This window comes from Rutidosis leptorrhynchoides, chromosome 8 (genome assembly GCF_046630445.1).
Source record: "Rutidosis leptorrhynchoides isolate AG116_Rl617_1_P2 chromosome 8, CSIRO_AGI_Rlap_v1, whole genome shotgun sequence".
Lineage (NCBI taxonomy): Eukaryota > Viridiplantae > Streptophyta > Magnoliopsida > Asterales > Asteraceae > Rutidosis > Rutidosis leptorrhynchoides.
Genome location: NC_092340.1, coordinates 322,965,373 through 322,984,855, shown reverse-complemented (window position 1 = coordinate 322,984,855; position 19,483 = coordinate 322,965,373).

Genomic DNA, 19,483 nt, shown 5'->3' with positions numbered 1-19,483 from the left:
TTTGATACACTCATCTGAAAAGATGAATGGCGCATCCTTTTCTAGGAGTTTATTCATAGGAGTGGCAATTTTAGAAAAATCTTTTATGAAACGTCGGTAAAAACCGGCATGCCCTAGAAAACTCCTAACTCCTCTAACATTGGTGGGATGTGGGAGTTTAGCAATTACATCTACTTTAGCTCTATCCACTTCAATTCCTTCTTTTGAAATTTTATGTCCAAGAACGATGCCTTCTTTAACCATGAAATGGCATTTCTCCCAATTAAGTACTAGATTTGATTGTTCGCATCTAATTAGCATTCGTTCCAGATTAACTAGACATGATTTAAATGTATCACCGAAGACTGAAAAGTCATCCATGAAAACTTCCATGCATTCTTCTATCATGTCGTGAAAAATCGCCATCATACACCTTTGAAAGGTTGCAGGGGCGTTACAAAGTCCAAATGGCATGCGTTTGTAAGCAAAAGTACCATAAGGGCACGTGAATGTGGTTTTCTCTTGGTCTTCGGGTGCTATTGGAATTTGAAAATATCCGGAAAATCCATCTAGAAAACAATAGTAACTATTTCCGGCTAATCTTTCCAACATTTGATCTATGAAAGGTAAGGGAAAGTGATCTTTTCTGGTGGCGTCATTTAATTTTCTATAATCAATACACACACGCCATCCTTTTACAGTCCTAGTAGGAATAAGCTCATTTTTTTCATTTGTAATGACAGTCATGCCACCCTTCTTAGGCACGCATTGAACTGGGCTTACCCATGGACTATCAGAGATTGGATAAATTAAACCTGCATCTAGCAGTTTAATAATCTCTTTCTTAACTACATCTTGCATATTAGGATTTAGTCTTCGTTGGCGTTGCACATACGTTTTATGACCTTCTTCCATAAGGATTTTATGTGTGCAATACGAAGGACTTATTCCTTTAATATCATGACTCTTCCATGCAATGGCTGGTTTATGAGCTTTCAACACAGAAATGAGTTGTGATTTCTCATTTTCAGTAAGAGAAGATGATATTATTATAGGTAATTCAGGTTCACCATGTAAATAAGCGTATTCCAAATGGTTTGGAAGTGGCTTTAACTCTAATTTCGGAGGTTCTTCTATCGATGATTTATATCGATATCTGTCTTCTTCTTTTAGCATTTGAATTTCTTCTGTTGTTGGTTCATATCCATTAGCTATAAGTGTAGCTAACATTTCAGCTTCATCAATTGGTTCATTACCTTCTCCTAAAGAACATTCTCCTGTTCCTTGTAATTCTGGAAATTCTTCTAATAATTCTGCATGTGCATCTATAGTTTGAATATAATAACATGTATCATCTGCAGATTGTGGTTGTTGCATTGCTCTATCAACTGAAAAGGTAACACTCTCATCCTCTATACTTAGGGTCAGTTTCTTACCGAACACGTCTATCATTGCTTTAGCCGTGTTTAAGAATGGTCTTCCTAATATGAGAGGAACTTGAGAATCTTCTTCCATGTCCAGAACAACAAAATCTACTGGAAATACTAAAGTACCAACTTTGACTAGCATGTTCTCCATTATCCCTCTAGGATATTTTATTGATCTATCGGCTAGTTGTATGCTTATTCTTGTTGGTTTCAATTCTCCAAGGTCTAGTTTAGCGTATAGTGAATACGGCATTAGATTTATACTAGCACCTAAATCTGCTAATGCTTCTATTGAACTAAGACTACCCAGAAAACATGGAATTGTGAAACTTCCTGGATCAAATAATTTTTCTGGTATCTTATTCAACAGCACTGCTGAACAATTAGCATTCATAGTAACAGCCGAGAGTTCTTCCATTTTCTTTCTATTTGAAATTAGATCTTTCAAGAATTTAGCATATCTAGGCATTCCTGAAATCACATCAATGAAAGGAAGATTTACATTTATCTGTTTAAACATATCCAAGAATTTGGATTGCTCGGCTTCAAGTTTTTCTTTCTTCATTTTACTCGGGTAAGGAAGTGGTGGTTGGTATGGTTTAACATAAGGTTTATCCTTAACTGTGTTATCTTCATTAACCTTTTCAACTACCGGTTCTTTTTCCTTATCTTGATCAGGTTGTGGTTCTTGTGGAGTAGGAATGGCTTCATCAGAAGTTACAGGTATTTCAGGTGGTTTAAGTGTTGTACCACTTCTTGTGGTAATAGCTTTAGCTGTTTCATTCCGGGGGTTAGCATTTGTATCACTAGGTAGACTTCCCGGTTTCTTTCACCTATTAATCTTGCTAGGTTACTTACTTCTTGTTCCAGATTTTGAATAAAAGCTTGTTGATTTCTAAATGCTTGAGCATTTTGTTCATTGGTTTGTTTCTGAGATGTGAAAAACTGCGTTTGAGTTTCAACTAGCTTCGTCATCATATCTTCTAAATTCGGTTTTTTATCATCGGTTTGTTGTGGTGGTTTGTTTTGAAAATTAGGTCTTTGCTGATTGTAAGTATTATTGGATACTTGTTGATTGCTAGGACCTTGTTGGTTGTTGTATGGAATATTTCGGTTATAATTCTGGTTTTGATTGTAAATCGGTCTTGGCGGTTGATAATTATTCTGATAATTATTTCCAGGCCTTTGGTTTATGTATGAAATATTCTCTCTTTGTTCCATTGTTAATTCAATACTGAGACAATCTTTTGTCAAATATGGTCCTCCACACTGCTCACAACTAATTCGTATTGAGTGAATATCCTTAGTCATCTTTTCCATTCGTCTCTCCACAGCATCTATCTTTGCGGAAATGGAATCTAAGTCATGGCTAGAATCGGCTCTAGCTGCTTTAGATGATCTAATGATATCTTTTTCTTGGTGCCACTCATGTGAGTGGGAAGCAGTGTTATCAATAATTTTGTAAGCATCAGTTTCGGTTTTCTTCATAATAGAACCACCAGCTGCTATATCTATGTCTTTCCTTGTAGTGATGTCGCATCCTTGGTAGAATATTTGTACTATTTGACAGGTGTCTAAACCATGTTGCGGACATCCTCTTAACAACTTTCCATATCTTGTCCACGCCTCATATAGAGTTTCATTTGGTTTCTGTGTAAACGTAACAATTACTGCTTGAAGTCTTACGGCTTTAGATGCAGGAAAGAATTGTTTAAGAAATTTGTCAACTAAAACATCCCATGTATCAATCGCCCCTTCAGGTAATGATTCCAACCAATCTTTGGCTTCTCCCTTTAAAGTCCAGGGAAATAACATGAGATATATCTGTTCATCCTCCACTTCTCGGATTTTAAATAGTGTGCAGATCCTATTAAAGGTACGTAAATGTTCATTTGAATCTTCCTTCGGCGCACCACTAAATTGGCATTGATTAGTCACCATATGTAGAATTTGTCCTTTGATTTCATAATCTGGCGCATTAATGTCTGGATGAGTAATTGCGTGACCTTGGCCAGTGCGTTTAGCTCTCATTCGGTCTTCCATACTTAAAGGTTCCAGATTCTCCATAATTGAATTTGTTGAATCGGTATCACTAGATGATTCTGATTTAATGGTTCGTTCCTCAACAATCTCTGTTTGAATGATTGGTGGTTCCGGGGGAAAGTTTAGTGGTTCAGGATCTACGAACCGTTCCTGAATATTCTCCGGATTCTCAATTGTGAGGTCGGGTTCAAAAAATGGATTATCGAAAATTTGAACTGAAGTACTTGGTCGACTGAATGACGATTCTAAAGAAAAATCAACGGCGGTTATATTTGCTAAATGTCTTGATCTAGTTACAGGTGGTGAACGTACAAAAGGTGGTGAACGTCTTGCTCGGTGCATTCACTGAATATCCTATTAGTTTTAAAAAGGAAAGAAAAATTATAATAAGTTATCCAATCAATAGACTTTTCTGATTTTGCCCACGTTTCGAATAGCCAAAAGATGCAGCAGAGGGGCAGGATTCGTTTGGTCTCAATATAATTGAGGACTGTTTGGCTCCAATAACCCGGTCCACGTACAAATCCAACTATCACTACGAACCAGAAAATTTTGATGTCTATCAATTTAACCACTCAAAATAAATTTTCGTAATTTTAAGAAATTTAGATAAGAAGTAGAATAAAAATCTATGTCCTAAAACTAGAATAGCGAGAAATAAGAAAGAAAAAGAGTTCGTCGAAAAAGGTCGAAAAAGAAAAATGGTTGAAAAATAAAAGGTGACGAAAAAATAAAAGAAACTTATAAAACTTAAAAATACTTTACTAACCTAACCTTATTACTACAACTAACTTAAAATTATAATCGCAAATTGAGATTATTAATTGGAATGATAATTGATACATAGTAAAAGGTCGTCTAAAAATATTAAAGCTTACAAGAAAAACTAAATCCCAAATAAAAAAAAACTAAAACTTAAAAAGGCGTCGCAAAATTCTAAAGTACCTAAATCTTAGTCTAAAGAAAAAGCACTTAAGGAATTCTACGGCAAAGCCTAAAAATCTAGAAGTAAAAATAATTATGGCAAAAACTATGAATTAAAACTAAATATGAGCTAAAAATACAAAAGTTACGCTAAAACGATTAAAAAGGGACAAAATATAAAAATATATAAAAAGTTGTAAAAAGTACAATTTTTATAAAAATATTATTTTTATATTATTTATTTTATAAAACTATTAATTTTATAATTTAATGAAAACTAAAATAAAACTAAATATAACAAATTAATAATAATAAAAACTAAACTAATAATAAAAAAAATAATACCCTAATTAGGGTTTTAATTATATAATAATAATAATAATTTCGTAATTATTGCAGCAGGAAGTCAAATCTGGCGTGTCAGATGGGCTCATGCGATCACATGAGTCCTCAGTTGCCCAGCCATGCGATCGCATGGGCTAGGGTTTCGGGCCATAGAGTGGGCTGCTACAGTACAGGCCGAATTAAATTTTTTTTTTTTTTTTCTGTTTTAATAAAATTATGTAATATATTTATATAAATTAAATAAAACTTATATTTTTATAAAATAAAGATAAATAAACTTTTATATAACTTACAAACTCTTAAAAAATATTTATATTTTTGTTTTTATTTTTATATTTTCGAATATTTAAAACGTATTTTTATAAAAATGAATTTTAATAAAAGTAAACTAAAAATCTTCTTTTTTTTTTTTATATTAGCGTTGCGCTTCCGGCGTTTAAGATTTCCCCGGCAGCGGCGCCAAAAATACTTGATGTTATGCGAGGTGTATACGAAATAGTTTATATTTTACTAGGAAAAACTATTAAATATGCTACAATTTTACACAAGATATTTATTTATTTATAGAATGGATATACTTAAACCTTGCTACAACACTTATAGGCAGTGTACCTAATCGTACAGTAGTGTAGTTTTTAGTAAGTCCGGTTCGTTCCACAGGGAATCTTTTTTTTAAACAAAGCTCAACGCTATATTAATTTACTTTTATAAAAATACAAACATATATATAATTAATATTATTATTATAAAGGGGGGGTTTTACCGTTTAATGACCGGTTTGTCGATTTTAAAACTTTAGTCGCAGTTAAAACCAAATGTAAAATATTAAAAATAAATACAAGACTTAAATTAAAGCATGAAGTAAATAACGATAAATGAAATTGCGAATAATAAAAGTGCGATAAAATAAACTTGCGATAATTAAAAAGTACGATAATTAAAAGTGCGATTAAATACAATAACAATAAAAAATGCGATAATTAGAAGTGCAATTAAATATAAAATAAAGAAAATTAAATATGAAATAAAAGAATTATGCTTATTTAAACTTCCGTAATCATGATGTTTGAGGTGTTGATTTTACTTTTATGCCCATGGGTTAATTGTCCTTTGTCCTAGATTATTTAATATGTCCGTCTGGTTTTTGTCCATAACAGTCCATCAGTCATAAATATAAAGTGCGAGTGTCTTCGTCAAATTATCCTTATACCCGAAGTTAAATATTCCAACTAATTGGGGATTCGAATTGTAACAAGGTTTTAATACTTTGTTTAATGAATACACCAGGTTATCAAATGCGTGTAAATCAAGGTTTTACTACTTTGTTAGCAATTACACCAATTACCCTTGAATGTAATTTCACCCCTGTTTTAATTATTCTAGTGGCTATTAATCCATTCCCGTGTCCGGTTAAATGAACGATTATTCGTACATATAAATACCCCGCCCATCGTGTCCGATCGAGTGTATATGGTAATTTATAGGGACGCCCAATTATAAATCTTTATATTAACATTAACAAACTTTCATTTAGTTAAACAAATATAAAGCCCATTAATAGCCCATAGTCTAATTTACACAAGTGTCGTTCTTTTGTCCAAACCCCAATTATGGTACAAAGCCCAATTACCCAATTTTAGTAATTAGCCCAACATCATGATTACTTCGTTTTAAATAAGCATAATAATAACTTAGCTACGAGACATTAATATAAAAAGGTTGAACATAACTTACAATGATTAAAAATAGCGTAGCGTTACACGGACAGAATTTCGACTTACACCCTTACAACATTCGCTAACATACCCTTATTATTAGAATTATAATTAAAATTAAAATTAAAATATAAATTATATATATATATTTTACGTATATATGAGAGAAGAGAGAAAGATGGATATGTTTTTGGTGCACCAAAGCTCGATTTTTATAGGCATGTGGGCTGGAACTGGGGCTCATGCGATCGCATGGATTTTTGCCTTCCAGGCCATGCGATCGCATGGCCAGCTGGGGAGGCTCATTTTTGGTTATTTTCTTCTGCCGACGGTTTTATAAATAATATAATATATTAAATAATTATAAGAATTATTTAAATATTATATTATATTTATGTGCATAGTTGACTTGTAATTTTTAGTCCGTTGCGTCGAGCGTTGAGAGTTGACTCTGGTCCCGGTTCCGGATTTTCGAACGTCCTTACGTACAATTTAATATCTTGTACTTTGCGTTTTGAATCTTGTACTCTTGTAATTTCGAGACGTTTCTTATCAATAATTGGAACCTCTTTGATTGTATTTTGTACTTTTGAGCTTTTTGGTCGTTTGCGTCTTCAATTCGTCGAATCTGTCTTTTGTCTTCACCTTTTATTATTTAAACGAATATCACTTGTAAATAGAACAATTGCAACTAAAAGCTTGTCTTTCTTGAGGAATAATGCTATGAAATATATGTTCGTTTTTAGCATTATCAGCGTCCCTATAAATAACCATTTACACTCGATCGGACACGATGGGCGGGGTATTTATATGTACGAATAATCGTTCATTTAACCGGACACGGGAATGGATTAATAGCCACTAGAATTATTAAAACAGGGGTGAAATTATGTACAAGGACACTTGGCATAATTGATAACAGAGTATTAAAACCTTGAGTTACACGCAGTCGATAACCTGGTGTAATTATTAAACAAAGTATTAAAATCTTGTTACAGTTTAAGTCCCCAATTAGTTGGAATATTTGACTTCGGGTATAAGGATAATTTGACGAGGACACTCGCACTTTATATTTATGACTGATGGACTGTTATGGACAAAAACCAGACGGATATATTAAATAATCCAGGACAAAGGACAATTAACCCATGGGCATAAAACTAAAATCAACACGTCAAACATCATGATTACGGAAGTTTAAATAAGCATAATTCTTTTATTTCATATTTAATTTCCTTTATTTCATATTTAATTGCACTTCTAATTATAGCACTTTTATTTATTGTTATTGTATTTAATTGCACTTTTAATTATCGTACTTTTTAATTATCGCAAGTTTATTTTATCGCACTTTTATTATTCGTAATTTCATTATCGTTATTTACTTTACGCTTTAAATTAAGTCTTTTATTTAATATTTTACATTTGGTTTTAACTGCGACTGAAGAATTAAAATCGACAAACCGGTCATTAAACGGTAAAAACCCCCCTTTATAATAATAATATTACTTATATATATATATTTGTATTTTTATAAAAGTAAACTAATATAGCGTTAAGCTTTGTTTAAAGATTTTCCCTGTAGAACGAACCGGACTTACTAAAAACTACACTACTGTACGATTAGGTACACTGCCTATAAGTGTTGTAGCAAGGTTTAAGTATATCCATTCTCTAAATAAATAAATATCTTGTGTAAAATTGTATCGTATTTAATAGTATTTCCTGCTAAAATTTAAGCTATTTTATATACACCTCGCATAACATCAAGTATATTTTTGGCGCCGCTGCCGGGGAACAATCTAGCTTAAACGCCGGAAGCGCAACGCTAAATAAAGAAAAAAAAAAAGATTTTTATTTTTAGTTTACTTTTATTAAAATTCACTTTTGTAAAAATACGTTTTTAATTATTTGAAAATATAAAAAGAAAACAAAAATTTATATATATTTTTTTAGATTTTGTTAAATATTTAAGTTTTATAAAGTTTCTTTATTTTTATTTTATAAAAATATAAGTTTTATTTACATATTTTTATTTAAAACATAAAAAAAACCGGAAAAAAAAATGTAATATATATATAAATCTATTTTTAAGATATTTTTAAAATTATAAAGTAGTTCTATTTTTATTTTAGTTTTTAAATATAAGTTTTTATTATATAAATATTTTTATTTAAACAGAAAAACAGAATATTAAAAAAAACGCGTCGAATTTTAATCAACCTGTCATCTGAAAATTGGAACCCCGCGACTCGCGGAGTTTGCAGCTTCGAATACCGCGACTCGCGGAGACACTCTGACACGCCGACAGAAACCCTAATCAGGCATTAAATACGGGGTAATTATTAATTATTATTAATATTAACCCTAATTACTTATTATTATTATAATTAGTTTTAAGTTTCTTTTTATTTAATTTATATATTTAGTTAAATTAGTTTAATTAAAATATAAAATTAATAGTGTAATAAAATAAATAATATAAAAATAATATTTTTATAAAAATTGTAATTTTTACAACTTTTTGTATATTTTTATATTTTGTCCCTTTTTAATTGTTTTAGCGTAATATTTGTATTTTTCGCTCGTATTTAGTTTTAAGATATAGTTTTTGCCATAGTTATTTTTTTACTTCTAGATTTTTAGGCTTTGCCGTAAAATCCCTTAAGTGCCTTTTCTTTAGACTAAGATTTAGGTACTTTAGAATTTTGCGACGCCTTTTTAAGTTTTAGTTTCTTTTTAAGTTATTTTCATTTGGGATATAGTTTTACTTGTAAGCTTTAAGACGCAACTTTTAGTTTTAAATTTTTAGTTCCTTTTTAAGTTTAGACGCGCTATTTTCTTATTTCTCGACGCCTTTTACCTATGTATCAATTATCATTCCAATTAGTAATCTCAATTTGCGATTATAATTTTAAGTTAGTGATAGTAATAAGGTTGGGTTAGTCGAGTGTTTTTAAGTTCTATAAGTCACTCTTTTTCTTTCTTATTTTTATTTTTCGATTTTTTCCGACGCACTCTTTTTCTTTCTTATTTCTCGCTATTCTAGTTTTTAGGACATAGATTTTTATTCTACTTCTTATCTAAATTTCTTAAAATTACGAAAATTTATTTTAAGTGGTTAAATTGATAGACATCAAAATTTTCTGGTTCGTAGTAATAGTTGGATTTGTACGTGGACCGGGTTATTGGAGCCAAACAGTCCTCAATTATATTGAGACCAAACGAATCCTGCCCCTCTGCTGCATCTTTTGGCTATTCGAAACGTGGGCAAAATCAGAAAAGTCTATTGATTGGATAACTTATATAATTTTTCTTTCCTTTTTAAAAACTAATAGGATATTCAGTGAATGCACCGAGCAAGACGTTCACCACCTTTTGTACGTTCACCACCTGTAACTAGATCAAGACATTTAGCAAATATTACCGCCGTTGATTTTTCTTTAGAATCTTCATCCAGTCGACCAAGTACTCCAATTCAAATTTCTGATAATCCATTTTTTGAACCCGACCTCACAATTGAGAATCCGGAGAATATTCAGGGACGATTCATAGATCCTGAACCATTAAATTTTCCTCCGGAACCACCAATCATTCAAACAGAGATTGTTAAGGAACGAACCATTAAATCAGAATCCTCTAGTGATTCCGATTCAACAAATTCAATTATGGAGAATCTAGAACCTTTAAGTATGGAAGACCGAATGAGAGCTAAACGCACTGGCCAAGGTCACGCAATTACTCATCCTGACATTAATGCGCCATATTATGAAATCAAAGGACAAATTCTACACATGGTGACTAATCAATGCCAATTTAGTGGTGCACCGAAGGAAGATCCAAATGAACATCTTCGTACCTTTAATAGGATCTGCACACTATTTAAAATCCGAGAAGTAGAAGATGAACAAATATATCTCATGTTATTTCCCTGGACTTTAAAGGGAGAAGCCAAAGATTGGTAGGAATCGTTACCTGAAGGGGCGATTGATACATGGGACGTTTTAGTTGAAAATTTTCTTAAACAATTCTTTCCTGCATCTAAAGCCGTAAGACTTCAAGGAGAAATTGTTACGTTTACACAGAAACTGAATGAAACTCTATATGAGGCGTGGACAAGATTTGGAAAGTTATTAAGAGGATGTCCGCAACATGGTTTAGACACCTGTCAAATAGCACAAATATTCTACCAAGGATGCGACATCACTACAAGGAAAGACATAGATATAGCAGCTGGTGGTTCCATTATGAAGAAAACCGAAACTGATGCTTACAAAATTATTGATAACACTGCTTCCCACTCACATGAGTGGCACCAAGAAAAAGATATCGTTAGATCATCTAAAGCAGCTAGAGCTGATTCTAACCATGACTTAGATTCCATTTCCGCAAAGATAGATGCTGTGGAGAGACGAATGGAAAAGATGACTAAGGATATTCACTCAATACGAATTAGTTGTGAGCAGTGTGGAGGACCACATTTGACAAAAGATTGTCTCAGTATTGAATTAACAATGGAACAAAGAGAGAATATTTCATACATAAACCAAAGGCCTGGAAATAATTATCAGAATAATTATCAACCGCCAAGACCGATTTACAATCAAAACCAGAATTATAACAGAAATGTTCCATACAACAACCAACAAGGTCCTAGCAATCAACAAGTGTCCAACAATAATTACAATCAGCAAAGACCTAATTTTCAAAACAAACCACCACAACCCGATGATAAAAAGCCGAATTTAGAAGATATGATGACGAAGCTAGTTGAAACTCAAACGTAGTTTTTCACATCTCAGAAACAAACTAATGAACAAAATGCTCAAGCATTTAGAAATCAACAAGCTTCTATTCAAAACTTGGAACAAGAAGTAAGTAACCTAGCAAGGTTAATAGGTGAAAGAAAACCGGGAAGTTTACCTAGTGATACAAATGCAAACCCCCGGAATGAAACAGCTAAAGCCATTACCACAAGAAGTGGTACAACACTTAAACCACCTGAAATACCTGTAACTTCTGATGAAGCTATTCCTACTCCACAAGAACCACAACCTGATCAAGATAAGGAAAAAGAACCGGTAGTTGAAAAGGTTAATGAAGATAACACAGCTAAGGATAAACCTTATGTTAAACCATACCAACCACCACTTCCTTACCCGAGTAAAATGAAAAAAGAAAGACTTGAAGCCGAGCAATCCAAATTCTTGGATATGTTTAAACAGATAAATGTAAATCTTCCTTTCATTGATGTGATTTCAGGAATGCCTAGATATGCTAAATTCTTGAAAGATCTGATCACGAATAGAAAGAAAATGGAAGAACTCTCGGCCGTTACTATGAATGCTAATTGTTCAGCAGTGCTGTTGAATAAGATACCAGAAAAATTATCTGATCCAGGAAGTTTCACAATTCCATGTTTTCTGGGTAGTCTTAGTTCAATAGAAGCATTGGCAGACTTAGGTGCTAGTATAAATTTAATGCCGTATTCACTATACGCTAAACTAGACCTTGGAGAATTGAAACCAACCAGAATAAGTATACAACTAGCCGATAGATCAATAAAATATCCTAGAGGGATAATGGAGAACATGCTAGTTAAAGTTGGTACTTTAGTATTTCCAGTAGATTTTGTTGTTCTGGACATGGAAGAAGATTCTCAAGTTCCTCTCATATTAGGAAGACCATTCTTAAACACGGCTAAAGCAATGATAGACGTGTTCGGTAAGAAACTGACCCTAAGTATAGAGGACGAGAGTGTTACCTTTTCAGTTGATAGAGCAATGCAACAACCTCAATCTGCAGATGATACATGTTATTATATTCAAACTATAGATTCACATGCAGAATTGTTAGAAGAATTTCCAGAATTACAAGGAACAGGAGAATGTTCTTTAGGAGAAGGTAATGAACCAATTGATGAAGCTGAAATATTAGCTACACTAATGGCTAATGGATATGAACCAACAACAGAAGAAATTCAAATGCTAAAAGAAGAAGACAGATATCGATATAAATCATCAATAGAAGAACCACCGAAATTAGAGTTAAAGCCACTTCCAAACCATTTGGAATACGCTTATTTACATGGTGAATCTGAATTACCTGTAATAATATCGTCTTCTCTTACTGAAAATGAGAAATCACAACTCATTTCTGTGTTAAAAGCTCATAAACCAGCCATTGCATGGAAGATTCATGATATTAAAGGAATAAGTCCTTCGTATTGCACACATAAAATCCTTATGGAAGAAGGTCATAAAACGTATGTGCAACGCCAACGAAGACTAAATCCTAATATGCAAGATGTAGTTAAAAAAGAAATTATTAAACTACTAGATGCAGGTTTAATATATCCAATTTCTGATAGTCCATGGGTAAGCCCAGTTCAATGCGTGCCTAAGAAGGGTGGCATGACTGTCATTACAAATGAGAAAAATGAGCTTATTCCTACTAGGACTGTAACAGGATGGCGTGTGTGTATTGATTATAGAAAATTAAATGACACCACCAGAAAAGATCACTTTCCCTTACCTTTCATTGATCAAATGTTGGAAAGATTAGCCGAAAATAGTTACTATTGTTTTCTAGATGGATTTTCCGGATATTTTCAAATTCCAATAGCACCCGAGGACCAAGAGAAAACCACGTTCACGTGCCCTTATGGTACTTTTGCTTACAAACGCATGCCATTTGGATTTTGCAACGCCCCTGCAACCTTTCAAAGGTGTATGATGGCGATTTTTCATGACATGATAGAAGAATGCATGGAAGTTTTCATGGATGACTTTTTAGTCTTCGGTGATACATTTGAATCATGTCTAGTTAATCTGGAACGAATGCTTATTAGATGCGAACAATCAAATCTAGTACTTAATTGGGAGAAATGCCATTTCATGGTTAAAGAAGGCATCGTTCTTGGACATAAAATTTCAAAAGAAGGAATTGAAGTGGATAGAGCTAAAGTAGATGTAATTGCTAACCTTCCACATCCCACCAATGTTAGAGGAGTTAGGAATTTTCTAGGGCATGCCGGTTTTTACCGACGTTTCATAAAATATTTTTCTAAAATTGCCACTCCTATGAATAAACTCCTAGAAAAGGATGCTCCATTCATCTTTTCAGATGAATGTATCAAATCTTTTAATATTCTTAAAGAGAAACTCACTAATGCGCCAATCATGATAACACCAAATTGGAATCTACCGTTTGAATTAATGTGCGATGCAAGTGATTTTGCAATGGGAGTCGTTTTAGGACAAAGGATTGAAAAACGATTTCAACCTATATATTATGCTAGTAAGACGTTACAAGGAGCACAAACGAACTATACAACTACTGAAAAAGAACTCCTTGCTATTGTCTTTGCTTTTGACAAATTTCGTTCATATCTCGTTCTAGCAAAAACGGTGGTCTATACCGACCATTCTGCTCTTAGATACCTATTTTCGAAACAAGATGCTAAACCAAGATTAATCCGTTGGATCTTACTCTTACAAGAGTTCGATATTGAAATCCGAGATAAAAGAGGAGCAGAAAATCTCGCCGCTGATCATATTTCTCGTCTTAAAAATCCCGAATTAGAAGTTCTAAATGAATCGGCCATACAAGACAACTTTCCTGATGAATATCTATTGAAGATAGATTATAATGAAATTCCATGGTTTGCTGACTATGCAAACTATTTAGTATGTGGATTCCTTGAAAAAGGATTATCGTACCAAAAACGAAAGAAATTCTTCAGTGATATAAAACACTATTTCTGGGAAGATCCACATCTGTTTAAAAGTTGTCCCGATGGAATAATACGCCGATGTGTATTCGGAGATGAAGCTAGTAAAATTTTAAACCATTGTCACACAGGACCAACAGGAGGGCATTATGGGCCTCAACTAACAGCAAGAAAAGTTTATGAAGCTGGATTCTATTGGCCTACAATTTACAAAGACGCACACCTTCTTTGCAAATCCCGTGATGCTTGTCAAAGGGCCGGAAAAATAAGTCAACGTGATGAAATGCCACAAAATGTCATCCAAGTATGTGAAGTATTTGACATTTGGGGTATTGACTTTATGGGTCCATTTCCAAAATCTCATAATAATCTCTACATTCTCGTTGCCATTGATTATGTATCTAAATGGGTGGAAGCACAAGCTCTCCCAACTAACGATACACGAGTTGTAGTCAACTTTTTAAAACATCTTTTTGCAAGGTTTGGAACACCGAAAGCTTTAATAAGTGTTCGGGGTACTCATTTCTGTAATAATCAACTTGAGAAAGTTCTCAAAAGATATGGAGTAACTCATAAAATCTCCACCGCATATCATCCACAAACAAGTGGACAAGTTGAAAATACCAACCGAGCTTTAAAACGTATTCTAGAGAAAACTGTAGGATCAAATCCGAAGGAATGGTCCATTAAATTGGAGGATGCACTCTAGGCTTTTAGAACAGCCTACAAAACTCCAATTGGAACCACACCTTTTAGACTTGTTTATGGAAAAGCATGTCATCTTCCAGTAGAAATTGAACACAAAGCATTTTGGGCTTTGAAGACATGTAATCTTGATATACATGAAGCTAGACGTCTACGATTAAGTCAACTAAACGAATTAGAAGAATTAAGACATGAAGCATACGAAAATTCGTTAATCTATAAAAAAAGAACGAAGAAATGGCATGATAAAAGAATCAGAAGTTTAAAAGAATTTAAAGAAGGAGACAGAGTTCTTCTTTTCAATTCACGATTCAAGCTATTTCCTGGAAAATTGAACTCACGATGGTCTGGACCATTCATAGTCAAAAGAGTTTTTCCATACGGAACGATAGAATTAATAAATTCAAATGGGATTGAATTTAAAGTTAATGGTCACAGAGTTAAACACTACATAGATAGTCCAATGGAAGTTGACAACGAAGTTAATCACAATTTCGATACCACAGCTAACTAAGTGTGGGGGGAATCAAGTCTTTAAAGGATAATATGTATTTCTGTTAGAGTTAGATTGTCTGTTTGCGTGTAGTTCTCGAAAATGGAACCCGAATGGTCTTTCCCTAGCAGACCCTAAAGAACTAGTCTTCTCCCCCCATTCTGAATTTTTATTTTTTTAGGTTTTTACGAAATGAAGACTGCCTGTGAACTAAACCATGGTCTAATGCTACACGCTTTGATCACTAAACGTAATAATGACACACTTCCGAGTGAAATAGTATCAGTAATCAGAGAAAGATTGGACGGAGTAAGAAAAGAATCCAGATGCGAAGATAATAAGTTACAATTTGGTAAAGGAAAATCAAAATCCGCAGCGAAAAGAAGAGCACGACACCTAGAAAGATGTCACAAATGCGGAAAATGGTCACATGGAGGTAAATGTTCAAATAATCAAACCTATTCAAATACCGAATTTGTTACTTTATGCAGAGACGAACCGTTCATATGTTTAGAAGAAAAAACACTGAATGCTCGAGGTTACGCCTATGTAGCTATGGAAAACCAATTAAACCGACTATCTTATGAATGGGATAGATCATATAACTAAGAATACTATCTCACAGGTAAGTCTGTACAGTTTTTTTTTATTTTTAACCTTTTGATAATAAACGCTAATTTGTTCGCTAAAAAGTATTAAATTGGTATTGAATAAAATTAGGTTTGGCGACCGAAATTATTGATATCATACAAAAATTTATTACATCACTGCGAAATTTAGCGTTTATTCTTAAGGTATAAATATCTTTAATCAATCAACCCAAAATATTTCAAAAATTCGTCATTAGTTAAATTAGGTTATGGAACCGAAATTACTTTACCGAAAAGAGGGGCGCATATTTTTGATAATATTTGATTGATTAAAGTGGGATAAAAAGCCAAAAAGATTTTTAATTTTATTTTTACCATGTTTTTAAAATTAATATATAAATCTTAAATTAATATTGTAAACTTTGTAAAAACAACATATTTAAAATTGTAAATATTTGAAAAATTAATATAAGTTTGGTGTGAATTTATAATATGAATTTTTAAATTAAGTTTGGTGTGAATTTTTAATTTTATGCATTTCAAATTTTAAGTTTAGTGTGAATTTTTAATATTAATTTTGAATTTTATGTATTTTTAATTTAAGTTGGTGTGAATTTAAAAACAAAAATTTACTTTATCTCATTAAGTTAAAAATATGATTTTTAAAATTCGTCGTAAGTTGAAGACTAGGTCGTTGAACCGAAATTGCTTTACCCAAGGGAGGGACGAGAACTTTTATTATCATTATTTTTAATCCTATTGAATTAAAGTATGCCAAAAACATTAAAAAAACACAAAAATCTTAACTTTTAAAACAATCGCTACAAAAAAGACAAATTTTAAAATTTTGTCGAGGGACGGACTAGGACATCGATCCGAAACGACCTCGTCCTAAATAACAAGGGAAACAAAATTTTAAAATTAATTACTTAATTGTTTTAATTAGTATAAGATATATATAAAAAAAAAAATACAAACTCCGCGACTCGCGGAGTTTGAAGGGTCAAACACCGCGACTCGCGGAGGGATCGAAACCCAGAAAAAAATAAAAACGTAATCAGCTCAGTCCACACACCACAAAAACAAAAATACTGCGAAAATAACCAGAAAAAACCCGAAAAACACACACCAAATTCGCAATTTTTGACCGTTAATCATCAAATCTTTTACTAAAATCATGTTGAGAAGGATGCTATCAAGGAATTACTCAAGAAAAATGGTAAATTTCTACACCTAAACACCATTTAATCCGAAAATTAGTGTTCTTGAGTAATTTTATACCCAATTTGATTTTGATACTTTTTAGTGTAATTATGTTTAAATTGCTTATGGATTATGCTTGTATAACCTAGATTGATGCTATTTAACATGATTAGATGCCTTAAACTTCAAATTTTGAGTAATCTAGGGTTTGCGTTCTTGAGCAAATTTGGGGCTTTTTGATAAAAACAGGTTATGGCCGATTTTTGTCATGAATTGTTGCTAAATTAAGTAGTGTAACATGTTTAGGTAGTTAAATGATCCAAACTTTGAGCCTAAACATGATTTTGAGAATTAAAGTGGACTTTTTCAAGTCTAAAATTCATGAACTTGATTTTTGAGAGATAATGCCATTTGAAACTTGTTTAATTGCTAGTAATGATTATTTTGACATGTTATTTGAGTTGAATGCTTATGAACTTGGCAAACATTTTCGTATATGCTTATTTGAAAAATTGTAGATTTGATGAAAATATGAAAATGAGCTTAAGTTTGATATAAATTAAACATGTCATTGTAATTATTTTGATTGATGATTTTGCTGACACTAATGCATATTTGGATGCACAAAAATTGTGTTTGATATGTTTTGCAGACTGAAAGGGGTGAATCTTCATCCCAAGCTCGCAATGCTCCTGCTGAGAATGCGAAATAACAGGAGGTGGATAACTACTACAAACAAGATATACCTCATCCAGTCATGACATTTTCTGATATGCACTTGGAAGATTTGCACCCGAACCTGAGATTTGACAGACTTTGGATAGATTATCCAAAATACCAAAGGGGTTTGCATACTCTTCATTCTAAAGCTGTTGAAGTACCTAGGGTCATAGAATGGGGACCATTAGAAGCTATAGAATTGGCCGGGCCAATTAGGGAATTACTTGCACAGAGGTATGGTAATTCTACTTTTAACGATTGGGTACGGTTATTCAACATGCGTAGACCTGTATATAAAGTATGGTGTGAAGAATTGTTGTGTAGTATAGAATTAAATGATCGGGTAGCTAGTTTAACCGATCGATCTTTTATTAGATTTTTGCTAGGAGGTTCGATGCGCCACATGTCTTTACTAGACATGGCTCAGGCTTTACGTATATATACGCCTGAGGAGCTAGCATCTACCGATTGTAGAGGGTTGATACTAAATGGTAGAAAGATAGACGAAAATTTTGATACGCATGGTGTATGGAGTCAAATGACTAGCCATCACCGATTTAAAGGGGAAATTACTCTTATTTGGATATAGATAGAGCTGAATTAAGAGTAATTCATAGGTTTTTAGCCAATTCGATTACACAACGAGGTAAGAACAAGGAAAAGGTAAATGAACAGGATTTGTTTTACCACATGTGTATTCGAGACCCACAAAGCGCTGTAAGTATACCTTATTGTGTGGGTTATTATTTATCAGCTATGGTTAGGGGGATGAGACCGCATAGCATAATAGGAGGTGGTATATTTATTAATTTGATTGCTGAATATCTCGGTGTGGATATAAGTCGGGGGGGATTATTAGTCGAAGAACCAGAACCCCACGATACAATAGGTTTAAATGTATACCATGGTGCGAAAGTTTTGAAGAGGCGAAATAACATCGCAGTACGATATAATGGTAGACATCCACATGTTGAGAGAAACCAACAGCAAGGTAATGTAGGAGGGGGAAATGAAATGGCAGAAATGCAAAGGTTTATAGCTTCACAAGAGTATGAAAATGCTAGACATAGAGCATTTGAAGATTGGCAAGTTCATCAAAACCAAATCATAGCTTATTGCCAACATATAGGTAGAAACTATATTCCTACTCCATCGCCCATATTCCCTCCCTGGTCTATAGAGATCCAACCACCGTATCCTACGTATAACCCAGCCGAAGCATTTTATAGCACATATGGTTATGCAAGGAACCCCTTCTGGTATCAGTATCATCCCTAGTCTACTTAGTTTTATTTATTTTATAATTTGTAATGTTGATACATTTAATACTTATGTTAATATTGTAATAGTTTTTATAATTTTCTAACTTTTATTATTAGATTTTAATAATTTTTGAATGTGGGGTAATATACCAAACTTCAAAAATATATATATATATATATATATATATATATATATATATATATATATATATATATATATATATATATATATATATATATATGTTTGCAGTTTATCTTATGTACACAACAGGGTAAAACAAATTTTCAAAGACTGGCATTAAGTTCAGCAAAAGCAACTAATTTTGACGACAAGATGCAAAATAT